The sequence below is a fragment of the Delphinapterus leucas genome, chromosome 2, assembly GCF_059928025.1.
Source record: "Delphinapterus leucas isolate spDelLeu-1000000601 "Yukka" chromosome 2, BTC_Dleu_Yukka2, whole genome shotgun sequence".
In the NCBI taxonomy this organism is placed as follows: domain Eukaryota; kingdom Metazoa; phylum Chordata; class Mammalia; order Artiodactyla; family Monodontidae; genus Delphinapterus; species Delphinapterus leucas.
The window spans coordinates 180,963,785-180,975,037 of record NC_143130.1 but is presented as its reverse complement, the minus strand read 5'-3'; the positions used below and the strand labels follow the sequence as shown (position 1 = coordinate 180,975,037).

General features: G+C 54.2%; 1 pseudogene; it reads left to right on the top strand.

Annotated features, from left to right (window-relative positions):
* Positions 1-363: 363 nt before the first annotated feature.
* LOC149750376 (uncharacterized) lies at positions 364-3,547 on the top strand (annotated as a pseudogene).
* Positions 3,548-11,253: the final 7,706 nt, after the last annotated feature.

Sequence of the window (11,253 nt, the reverse complement as noted above, 5' to 3'; positions counted from 1 at the left end):
TGGCATGGTTGGGGATGAATCTGGAGGAGAGGGTTTGTCTAGAGCACTGAGGTCCCTGAAATCCTTTGATGAGGACCTGATAGTGTGCCACCTGCCTGCCAAGTTTTTCAAACGCATTAAGGCCTCGGCTTTCCAAACGCGGCGGTAGGACTGCCGCTGTGTTGAAGCCCCCCGACTCCCGGTAGATGGGACGAGGTGGAGGCTGGCAGCTCCTTCCCTGCGATCCCACCCATCGTCACTGGGGGGCCCTGCGCCTACAAGTCCGGGCTCTCGCTTTTCTACTGGGGCGCTCTGGACCTCCGGCTCTTTGGAAACTCATTCGTCTGTTCAGCCTGAGTTAAATCCCCCCAGGCGTGGAAGGCAATGCAGCACCAGGCAGGGCGGCCCCTGACTGCAAGAAGCTCCCCTCCGGGCGCGGACACCGCGGGGCTCCCTCCGGCAGGAGCCTCGGTGCACGTCTTCCCGCGCCTGGAGCGCAGCGGGCTGGGGCGCGCCAAGTCGGGGGAGGCTGGTGTGCTCCTCCGCCCTGTGGCCTTTGGAGCGGCTCCAGCCGGTCAGGTGAGTGGCCAAGGCCTCCTGCAGGGCGCAGACACCCGTTCAGCTGGGTGGTTCCAGCCTGCTCCAGCCCGCAGCTTGGCGGCATCTTCTCTTCCTAGGGCGGTGCTGCGGGAGAGGCGCAGGGGCGGGGCAAGACTCTGGCCTGCCCACGCTCCTGGCAGAAACCCCTGGATGTGACCTATGTCCCATCCACTCCTGTGGGTGGAAGATGTGGTGTGGCTGAGGCACCATCACTGAAGTAGGGATGGGAACTCTTCACAGAAGCCACAGCAGACGACAAGGAGTGGCCCGGGAGGCAGTCCTCTTACAGGGAAAGAACAGCTGTGACCTCCCAGGGCAGGGCAGGTGTGCTGGGAATGCTGTGAGCCGGAAGTCTGTGTCTGAGATGCTCCGGGAAGCTGCAACAGTATTGCGGGCATCTGGCACCAGAGCCGCAGGGGTGGGTGGGCTCAGCTTGAGGGCAGCACCAACACTCCTTCTGTTGATATCCAACATAGGGTTAGAGATTCAGACACTTAGGATGCCTGCCTGTCTTATTCACCTGTCCACCCCGGCTGAGCTTCGTAAGCCAGGATGGCATCCAGCATCTGTCTCCCTGGGATGCTCTCTAAGTGGCTGGCATGGAGCAGGTGCCCCACTGATCCCTACCATTGACTGACTGTGAAAGAAGCTGGAAATTCCATCAGGAGCTGCCCAGTGAAAACGTCCCAGGTGACCCTTACAGAGCTGAGTGGAAAGGTTCAGACATTTGTTCACTTCATAAATGATCATCAGGCTAGTTTCCAACCCTAGGGACACAGGAAAGAAAAAACAGAACCTGGTTCTTACCCCCATGGAGCGTACGTTCTCCCGGGGAGAGAATATGAACAGGTCAACCAACACACAAAAACATTGTACTTTCCGATAACGGGTGTTGGGACTGAGAGAGCGTGGGCAGGGAGGTGACGTGGGGCTGAGGATGGAAGGACAGTGAGGTGCCAGTGGGGGGGAGGGCAGTGCCGGCCTGGGAGCTCCCTAGAATCCTGTCTGCTGGGCTCAGGCTCTGGAGGGCTGGAGCGTCCCCAAGAGTTTAGGGCGGGCCTGCCCTCAGCCGGCTGAGTGTTACTGAATAACAGAGAACAGAGACTGAGGACCACGGGCAAAGGCACAGCGGGGTGTTTACAGAGGGGCCAACGGCACGTCGTCCAGTGCGCTGGGGGCACAAAATAGAGTACGGGGAAAGGAACCACAGGCCAACCATCCGGAGAGGTCTGCGCAGGGGCACATCTCGGCAGCCTTTTTCTACGCATACCCATACTTCTTTAAAAAATCTGGGTGGAAGTACAAATACTGTATTTTTTTTTACCTAACAGCAAACTATGAGCATTTTGCTGTATCCTTAAATGTTTTTCTAGAGTGTAGTTTTCAACGGCCTTTTGGTATTCTGTGATGTGGATATGGTACAATCTGTTTACCCAGATGTCCATTTGCGGGCATTTAGACCAACATCATATATGTGGTAAAGTGTTAGTGGCATCCCATTAAAATGGTCAGTTAGTCCTTAAAACGTTAGTAAGGGCTAATGTTTTAGTGGGAGGAAGGAAGAGGTTATACCGTCATTATGAATAGAATTTGGTTATATCCTGAGAAAATGCACGAGAAGAACCTGGAAGAGTGCTGTAACTAAGCAGAAGTAAGACTGTTACAGGTTGTAAGATGCAAAGGGACGGTCCACCCCTGAAACAGCAAACAATAAAACAAAGTACCCCTCGTGGCAGAGAGAGCTAGTTGGCCCCAACATCTGTTCTCTCTCTTCCAGAGGGACAGAGCTCTTGATCTGGGGCTGGACACAGGAGAAGAGATCCCTTTTCCAGCTTTGGGAGCATACAGCTGGGTTGTAAAGGAATATTTGCCTGTGTGGACAGCAGTGCCATGTGAGGAGTCTTCTCTGGGAGGGGACTCATGAAGTGCTCCCCACAAACGGACGGGCCCAAAATGGTCAGTGCAGGGGGCTCATAGGGAATTTTGTGTTGACCCGATGGCCACAGGTGCCCAGATTAAGCACTGTTTCTGGGTGTGTGTGAGGGTGTTACTGGATGAGATCAGCACTCGGACAGGTGGACCTGTAACACAGGTGACCCTCCCCAGTGCAGGTGACCCCCCCAGTACAGGTGACCCCCCCAGTACAGGTGACCCCCCCAGTGCAGGTGACCCCCCCAGTACAGGTGACCCCCCAGTACAGGTGACCCCCCCAGTGCAGGTGACCCCCCCAGTACAGGTGACCCCCCAGTGCAGGTGGGCCTCATCCATCCGCTGAGGGTCTGAATAGAACAGAAGGTGGAGGAAGGAGGGATTTGCCCTTTTGCACCCGCCTCACCATTGAGCTGGTCTCGTCTCATCGCCTGTCCTCGGATGGGAGTGATGCCATCGGCTCCCCAGGTTCTCAGGCCCTCGGACTTGGGATGAATCACACCACCTGCTCCCTGGGTCCCCAGCCTGCGGACGGCAGCTCGTGGGACTTCTCGGCCTCCGTGACCACGTGAGCCGACCCCGCATAACAAACCTCCCTGTCGGTGTACGTCCTATTCGTCTGCGCCTCTGGAGAACCCCGAGTACTACAGGGAGCTTGAGAAACTGATGCTAAAGTTCAACTGGAAGAATAAACAAGGGGTCGTACCTGTGAGACGGGGTGACTGCAGTAGCCCGTCTTCTCACTTGTGAGATGGGGTGACTATAGTGCCCACGCTGCCTTGTCGTGGGATCAGCCACGGGGGTGGGTGTGAACGTGTGGAGCTGCTGCCCAGAAGGCACAGGAGAAATGGGCAGTGTTGGCATCATCGCTACTACCAGGCTTTGGAAGGGAAGCGGAGGTGTCCTAGCCAACTGTCTCATGAGATGACAGTGACCGAAGCCATGCCTGCCACTGCAAGAATCCAAGAGGTGGTCAGTAGCACAGAACAGGTGAGAGGAAGGCTCTCCTCAAGGCTGCTTGCCAGAAAATCAGGTGTGAGCCTCCCTCGTGCAGAACACCTACGCGAAACCCAGGTGGACGGCACAGTTAGGCGTCAAATATGGCAAAGCCACCTCTGGACTTGAGGGGACTTTCTGAGCATAGAAACACTCTAGGAACTGGCTGATAGCCCGCGGTGTCTGTGTACCTGGAGATGTCCACTGTCTCCGAAGCCAAAAATCCACTGTCAGCAAAGTTAAAAGGGAGAAGAATGTCTGGAATGTATGTTGTAGGCCAAGGGTGGTAACCTGGTTACCTAACGACCACCTACAAATGGATAGGAGCGATGCAGACAGGGGAAGGCATTCCAGAAGAACGGTAGATGGAGGTGGGTTGGCCGGCAGTCATGGGAATCGAATTCCCACATACAGAGACACCTGTTTCGCCCTGAGAGTTTGAGGATCTAACACTGGGATCCCTGCGTTGGCACTGGTAGGAAACGGGTGCTGGTGCACCGGAGGGGCTGTATCAGGCCCCCTCTGGGGGAACCAGAGGAGGAGGGGTCAGGAGCACAGGACCCTGCAGGTGGCACTGCCCTGCAGCCACACTGCAGGAGGTTCCTGAGGTCACCTCTGACCTGTGGGAGCCTCGTAGGCCCGGGGCTGGGCCAGCGGGGCTTCTCAGAGTGAAGCCTGGAATCACGTCCAGGGTTGCAGAGCCAGGGGAGGTCAAGCCGGCCTCCGCACAGCCACCCCCTGGAGCATACAGCTGTGCGAAATGGTAAGTTAGGACATGGCTAAAAATACGATCCTTTTTGGTTAACAAAATGTGTGTGTAAATGCAGGTACATGTAAAATATATATTTACATGTAAGTGATTATACGCGTAAAAGGCCTATTTTCAAAGTACAAGGACAATACGGAAGGTTAAAAATGAATCCAAAGTGTTAAGAAATTATCTCTTTGGCAGGGATTCAGTTGATCGAGCTTTTCTTTTTGCTTCTCTTTACCTCATATTTTCTCTATGATGAATATGTATTAATTGTACCACGAAAATAAAGGAAAAGAATAGCGGCTTCTGTGGTCAAATGGCACGGACGGCCCGTGCAACATGAAGGCGCCAGTAAAACGGGTGACTGTGCGGCTTCAGCAGCGGGGAGAAAGCCCACCGCACGTGACTGTGTGAGAAAACCAGGGCGTGCAGCTGAACAGACAGCACCCCTGGGGTCAGGAGAACGCATGGGAGCCCTCCTGCCTCTTGTTCTGGGCCCTGAGTGTAAGGGGCACCTTTGTAGTTACTTTTTTTTTTTTGCAGTACGCGGGCCTCTCACTGTTGTGGCCTCTCCCGTTGCGGAGCACAGGCTCCGGACGCGCAGGCTCCGCGGCCACGGCTCACGGGCCCAGCCGCTCCGCGGCATGTGGGATCTTCCCGGACCGGGGCACGAACCCGCATCCCCTGCATCGGCAGGCAGACTCCCAACCACTGTGCCACCAGAGAAGCCCTGTAGTTACATTTTAATACTTTTCTGTGTTCCCCACAATGGAAATTGTGTCACAGTAAGTCAGTACAAGAGTTAAATGTTGGAAAAGAAAACAACAAGGCCCTAACACAGAAATCAACAGACGACATTCCCGGGTAATTCACAAAAGGTGGAACACCATGGTGGCAGCGCCCATGAATCAATGTTCGACCTCAGTGCTGTTCAGATTAACATAGGAATGATTTCCGGTTTTCCTTAGAATTTTCTTTGTTTTTCTGATGTTTTACAATTAGCAAACATGTTTTTGATGCTTGAAAGCAACGTTATTTCTCAAGCAGAAGAAAAAAAGTTGGACCAGTGGAGGGTGGGCCCCGAATGCCAGGCTTTGTGCAGTTTTAAGCAAAAAGAGACCTGAGTGACACAGCATTTTTCAAATATTGGTGTTGGTCGCGTGGCACATGGGACGGGGACGTCTGGGGCACCAGGGGTGCACTGCCACTGCCGGGGGTGGGCCTAGCTGGCTGCTGAGAGCCACGGGTAGGTGGGCCTGGGAATGACCTGGTGAACACTTGGGTTTGGGGCAGAGGGGAAGAGAGGAGTAAAAACCAGCTCAGGCTTGGAAACTGACAGTCTCCCAGGAGAACGAGCAAAATTCCTGAGGGGGAGATGCAGTACAGAAAGCAAAACAAACACACAAAGGAAAAAACGGGGAGAGTGTGTGGGACGCAGAACTGTCGGGTGGGGAGCCCGGCCCTGTGCTGCGCGCTGCAAAGGGACACTGAGTCACACAGACACAGCACATCTCCCAGGAAACTTCAGGCACTGCGAACTAGTGAGAGTCCCCTGACAGGTCTGTCAAGGGGTAACTTTAGCTGGGATGGGGAGGAATTCACTGGAGGCACAGAGAGTGGCACATTCACCCCAAGGGCCACCTGCATGACGTGGAGGGCCGGCATGAGCTCTGCGTGGCCGAGCCAGCCCAGAGGAGAGCGGGTGCAGGGTGGTCCTCGTCCAAGGAGGAAAACTTACCCATCCAGCGAATAACTAGTAGGTGTCTTCCCCTTTGGGGAAGATTATGTGTTTGTACATAATATTAAATTTTGCAGTAGGCTGGAGGTTTCCAAAAACAGGTTCAGCTAAAAAAAAAAAAGCAAAAAAAATAACCGCAGCTATTCTACTAACATTGCATGCTGATTTCTCTCATCCAGTATGACCCTGGCGCAGGGGCTGTGTCACCGCTGTGCTGTCCCCTCCCCAGGTCCTTTCCTTCTTGGGACATATATTGGAGTCACGGGGGTCAGCCAGGGCTTGGAGACATGAGGACATCCAGGGGACCCTGGGCTTTGACCTTGGGGTACACTCCCCAAGGAGGCCTGGTGCGGCATTCCTCTCTCAGATCCTCTGGACCCGGAGCATGCACCTGAAGGGGGCCCTCAGTGTGGCCCCAGGAACAGTCAGGGGAGGCGACACCTTGGCTGTAGGCGGCCTCAGAGCCAGAGAACGTAGCACCCACGCGTCCTTAGATTCTTCGTTTGTGCCAAGTCCAGTCCTTAATACTTTGGTCTTGATGACCGTCTTGCACTGGTGAGGATGGGGTGATCCCAGCCTTGCTAAACTGTACACGGCTGGCCGTTGCTCTCCCTGGCCCATCTCGGCACATCCCCAGGTGAAGGTCCTCCCGACAGTCAAGGAGGCACCTTCTCTGAGCAGATGGAACCAGGAAAGCCTCTATCCCCGAAAGGCAGCAGCCGCAGCCACACCCCTCCTCCCGGGGAGGCTCACTGTACCTGCGGACGTTCCAGATGTCTGGAGTTCAGGAGCTGTCCGGCAGCCACAGAATTCAGGCGTGGAAGGAGCTGTAGAAAGGGGTCAGGCCCCCGTCACCCCATCCATGGGAGGAACCAGAGAGATGCAGGTGGGGCAGGTGGCCCGCTACACCAGGACCCCTCTCACCCCTGGTGGAGGCGGGAGCCTGTGACCCACTGTGCGTCGGCCCAGGAGGTGGGACACGAGGGCGCCGGCCCATGGCTTCTGTGGCGGAAGATGGACTGCCCCCCCCACCCCCGCTCAGTGGTACCTGATGAGGGTGGGCAGAACAGACAGAGACAGGAGCCTGCGTTCTGGGTGGTCTGCGATCGCCACTGCAGTCTGTAGCACATACGCCATTTCCCCTGCTCTGCCCCCGCCAATGCTGGGATGGAGGTGCCATCACCTCTGCTATGCAGACGAGGAGATAGAAACTTGGAGACCTTGCCCACGGGCACTGAGCTGCTGATTTTCAGGTGCGGTGATGGAAGCTTGCGTGCCCAGCCCGGTCCTCTCACCTGTGCTGACCGCCACACGGTGGGGAAGTGTTGTAAATGTGTTACCGACCAGGGTTCTTGTCCTCCTTAGTCGATAGAAATTGATCAGAGGCCAGACAAGAAATTCACGCAAGGCTTTACTGGGGCCCCTGCTACAGCAGGGGAGAGGGAGAAGTAGCAGGCTCCCTTACTTGCTCCCCGAGGTAGGGCAAGCTGGTTCCTTATAACGCGTAAGGATAGCAGCGTGTCCAGGGGTCAGGCTGCAGGGGTGGCTGAGGTAGTTTGCCTACCCCTTGGGCGGTGCTGTGTGCAGCGGGCATGCGCAGTACCCTGCTTTTGCTCTGGGCTCTTCAGAAGCATCAGCTGGGCTTTTTGGTCTTTTTGTATCTTGTTGTCCATAATTTGCCCCAGCTGTTTGCATGCACGCATTTATTTTCAGTCCCTTATAGTTTCTTTGTATTTCGTTGCCAGAGGAGAGGTGTGTCCAGTTGCAAGTCCTGCAGCAAAGGGTCCCAGGTCCCAGCCCATCTCAAATGTACCCGAGATGTGTTTTAATCAGGTGTGGTAAGGTGACAGACACAGAGACAACTGCCTTTGAAAGAAGGTGCCTGAAAAGCAGGAAGACAGAGAACCCTGCAAAGCCTGGAGTAAAGCTTGGAATCCTATCAGCGCCTGATTGCCTCAAGGTATGGGTCGCCCCCACCTGTGTGACTGACCGAAGGAAAATAAATTCTCTCTGAATGAAAAAAACATCTCCGAGCCTCACAGTTTTTCTTTACAATGATCATCATTTAGTCCAAAATTACCAGGTGTGCCAGGAAACGATTTCACATAAGCCAAGAAAAACGATAGACATAAATCCATAGGTCACCAATATGGAATGATTAGAATGAACCTGAAAATGGGATTAATATATTCAAGAAAATAAATTTTAAAAAATGGAGAATTTCATCAGAGAATTGAAATCTAAAGAAAAATAATCATGAAAATTCTAGAACTGAAATATAAAATAGCTGAAATGAACAACAGAATAGCTGGTTTCAAAAGCAGATTACACACAGCAGAAGAGAGGATTGGTGAAATGAAAATTATGTAAGTAGAAAATACCCAGATGGAAACAAGGAGGGGAAAAAAGAATTTAAAATACAGAGTATAGTATGAGGAACGTGAGCAACAGGATAGGTGGTTTTAAAAGCAGATTACACAGAGCAGAAGAGGATTGGTGAAATGGAAATTACATAAGTAGAAAATACCCAGATGGAAACAAGAAGGGGAAAAAAAAATGTGTCAAAATACAGAGGCATATGGGACATGGCAAAAATCTAACATGGGTGTAATTGGAATCCTAGAAAGAGATTTAAAAATTTTAAAAGCGTCCAGGAAAAAAATTGTAGCTTAACTTCAAAGTGCAACAAAACAGATAAAAAACAGACTTTTTCAACAGAAATGATGCAAAGAAGACCATGGAATGAGCCTTGAAATTGCTGAAGGGAAATGACTGACAGCTTCCAATTCTATCTTGGTTGCCAGCAGCGTGGCCACTCCCGCGGGGCCCTGTCCCCTCTCCAGCTGCCCAGCTGCTCCCACCTGCGTCCCACCACCGAGGGCAGCGGCCAGGCTGCAGGGTCCCTCGTGCACTCTACACTCGTCAAGCCCCCCGCACCCTCTCATATCCCCACCTCGGGCGTCCACACCGAGGATTCCTGCAGCTGGGCAGGTCCCCAGCCAGGGCGAGGGGCGGGCTCCCTCCTCCAGGCGCCCCCATCTCTCCTCACAAGACCCCGGGGTCGACCCCCACTCCTCTCCCCGAGGGATGGGGAGGAGAAAAGCCACCTGCCCCCAGGACTCCCTGCAAGGCAGGCAGGTGTCTCTCCAGCCCCCGCCCCCCCACTCCCCCACCCCCCCACCCCCCGCCTGCAGCCTGCACCTCGGCCTTGGGAGGGAGGCGCCCTCCAGCCTGGTGCTCCAGGTGGGGCCTGGGAGCCCACTGCTCTGACTCGGGGCCCAGCTGGGTGGGGAGCCCCGCCCCACGCCCGGGCAGCCTCTCCTCCTTCCCTCTATTGGGTGACAGGTGCGGGAGGGAGACAGCCGTCCAGCGTCCTCCGCATCTGCTCGTCCGGGGCTGGCCTGGCTCTCTGTTCTGGACACTTCCCTCCTCTGTGTGGGTCGCGAGGCACTCTCGGGGCTCCCGGACCCCAGGTCTCTCCCGCGCTGGCTGCAGTGGGGTCCCCGCGCTGGTCCCCCTCCCTCGGAAGCCTGCAGGGGTCTGGGCGCCCAGGGTGGCGCTGGACGTCTGGTGCCCCGTGTGTGTGTCAGGTCGGGTCAGGGGGGCGGCCGGTGGCGCTTTTAAACATGTTCCGGGTCCTCCCCCCTCGGGTGTGGGCAGGACGCCCAGGTGGAGCTGGTGCAGCGATGGCACTGGCAGGTCGGTCAGCCAAGCCTCGCAGCTCCTGTCCTGCGGGTCCCGGCCCCCAGCGCCCCTGTGAGGATGCTGTGGGGGCCGCCGGGTGAGGCGCTCAGGCCCCACCAGGAGCCACGTGAGGGAGCTTAGAGGCAGAGCCCCTAGTTCTGGCCAAGTCTTCAGAGGACACGGCCCTGGCCCACACTTTGGCCGTGACCTCGGGAGATCCCGGGCCAGAACTGTCCCACGAAGCCTCTCCCAGACCCCTGACCCACAGAAACTGTGAGATGATAAGTTTGTCATTTGAAGCTGCGAACTTTTGTGGTTGTTTGTTAGGCAGCAATTGGTAATGAGCATACAAAAAGTTGGCCAAAATGTGGAACAGTATTGAACTATGAGACAGTAATTTCATGGGACGATTTTGGGGATCAGTTTGCCCATGTGTGGCGTGTTGAGTGTAGGAATACTCTACGCTCCAGTGATGCCCCTTGAGGAACATCCATGTGTGCATGGGGGCACGAAGACAAGAGTCATCACTGCAGCAACCTGTTTCCTCAGCATGAGACCGGTGACCAAAATTCTGCTCTGTCCTTCCAACAAAAGACTATGTTGTCCTGACCATACATGCACTGTCTTCTAGCTTAACCGGCTGGACTGCCCACGCCCTGCGGTGAGGGTGGCCACCTGCAGGGTGAGGCGATGATGAGCCACACGTCAGTGGGGCTCAGAGGCCAGGCACCCTCCCATCATGACAGAGATCCACTGCAGATTTACAATACCCTCTTGTATCTTATTCCAGGAGTCATTGCAGTTCTGTTTCTAAGTTCAGCATTTAATGCCATTTGGGATTTATTTTTAGAACAGGGTGAGGTTGGGGCTCAATTTACCCTTTTCCTCCTCTAAACGGAAACCCCAGCCCCACTGAAAAGTCTGTCTTTTCCACAATGATTGAGGCCCCTAAATTTCCGTGTATAGTTGGGTTTGTTTCTGGACTCCTGGTTTTATTCCACTTGTCCCTGTACAAATACCTCGTGGTTTAATGGATGTAATTTGATATAATACTTTGATATACAGAAGGGCAATTTTCCTCTTCTTTTAGAATTTTCTTTTTTTTTTATAAATAAATTTATTTATTTATGGCTGCGTTGGGTCTTCATTGCTGCGCATGGGCTTACTCTAGTTGTGGTGAACGGGGACTACTCTTCGTTGTGGTGCACGGGCTTCTCATTGCGGTGGCTTCTCTTGTTGCGGAGCACAGGCTCTAGGTGCGCAGGCTTCAGTAGTTGTGGCACACGGGCTCAGAAGCTGTGGCTTGCAGGCTCTAGAGCACAGGCTCAGTAGTTGTGGTGCAAGAGCTTAGTTGCTCCACGGCATGTGGGATCTTCCCGGACCAGGGTTCAAACCCGTTTACCCTGCATTGGCAGGCGGATTCTTAACCACTGCGCCACCAGGAAAGTCCTTTTTAGAATTTTCTTGACTGTTCTTGTGCAGTATCTCTTCCAGATGACTTTAGGGTCAGCTTATCAAGTCACTTGAAAATCCTGTTGACATTTTGGTGGGGATTAAATCGACTTTACAAACT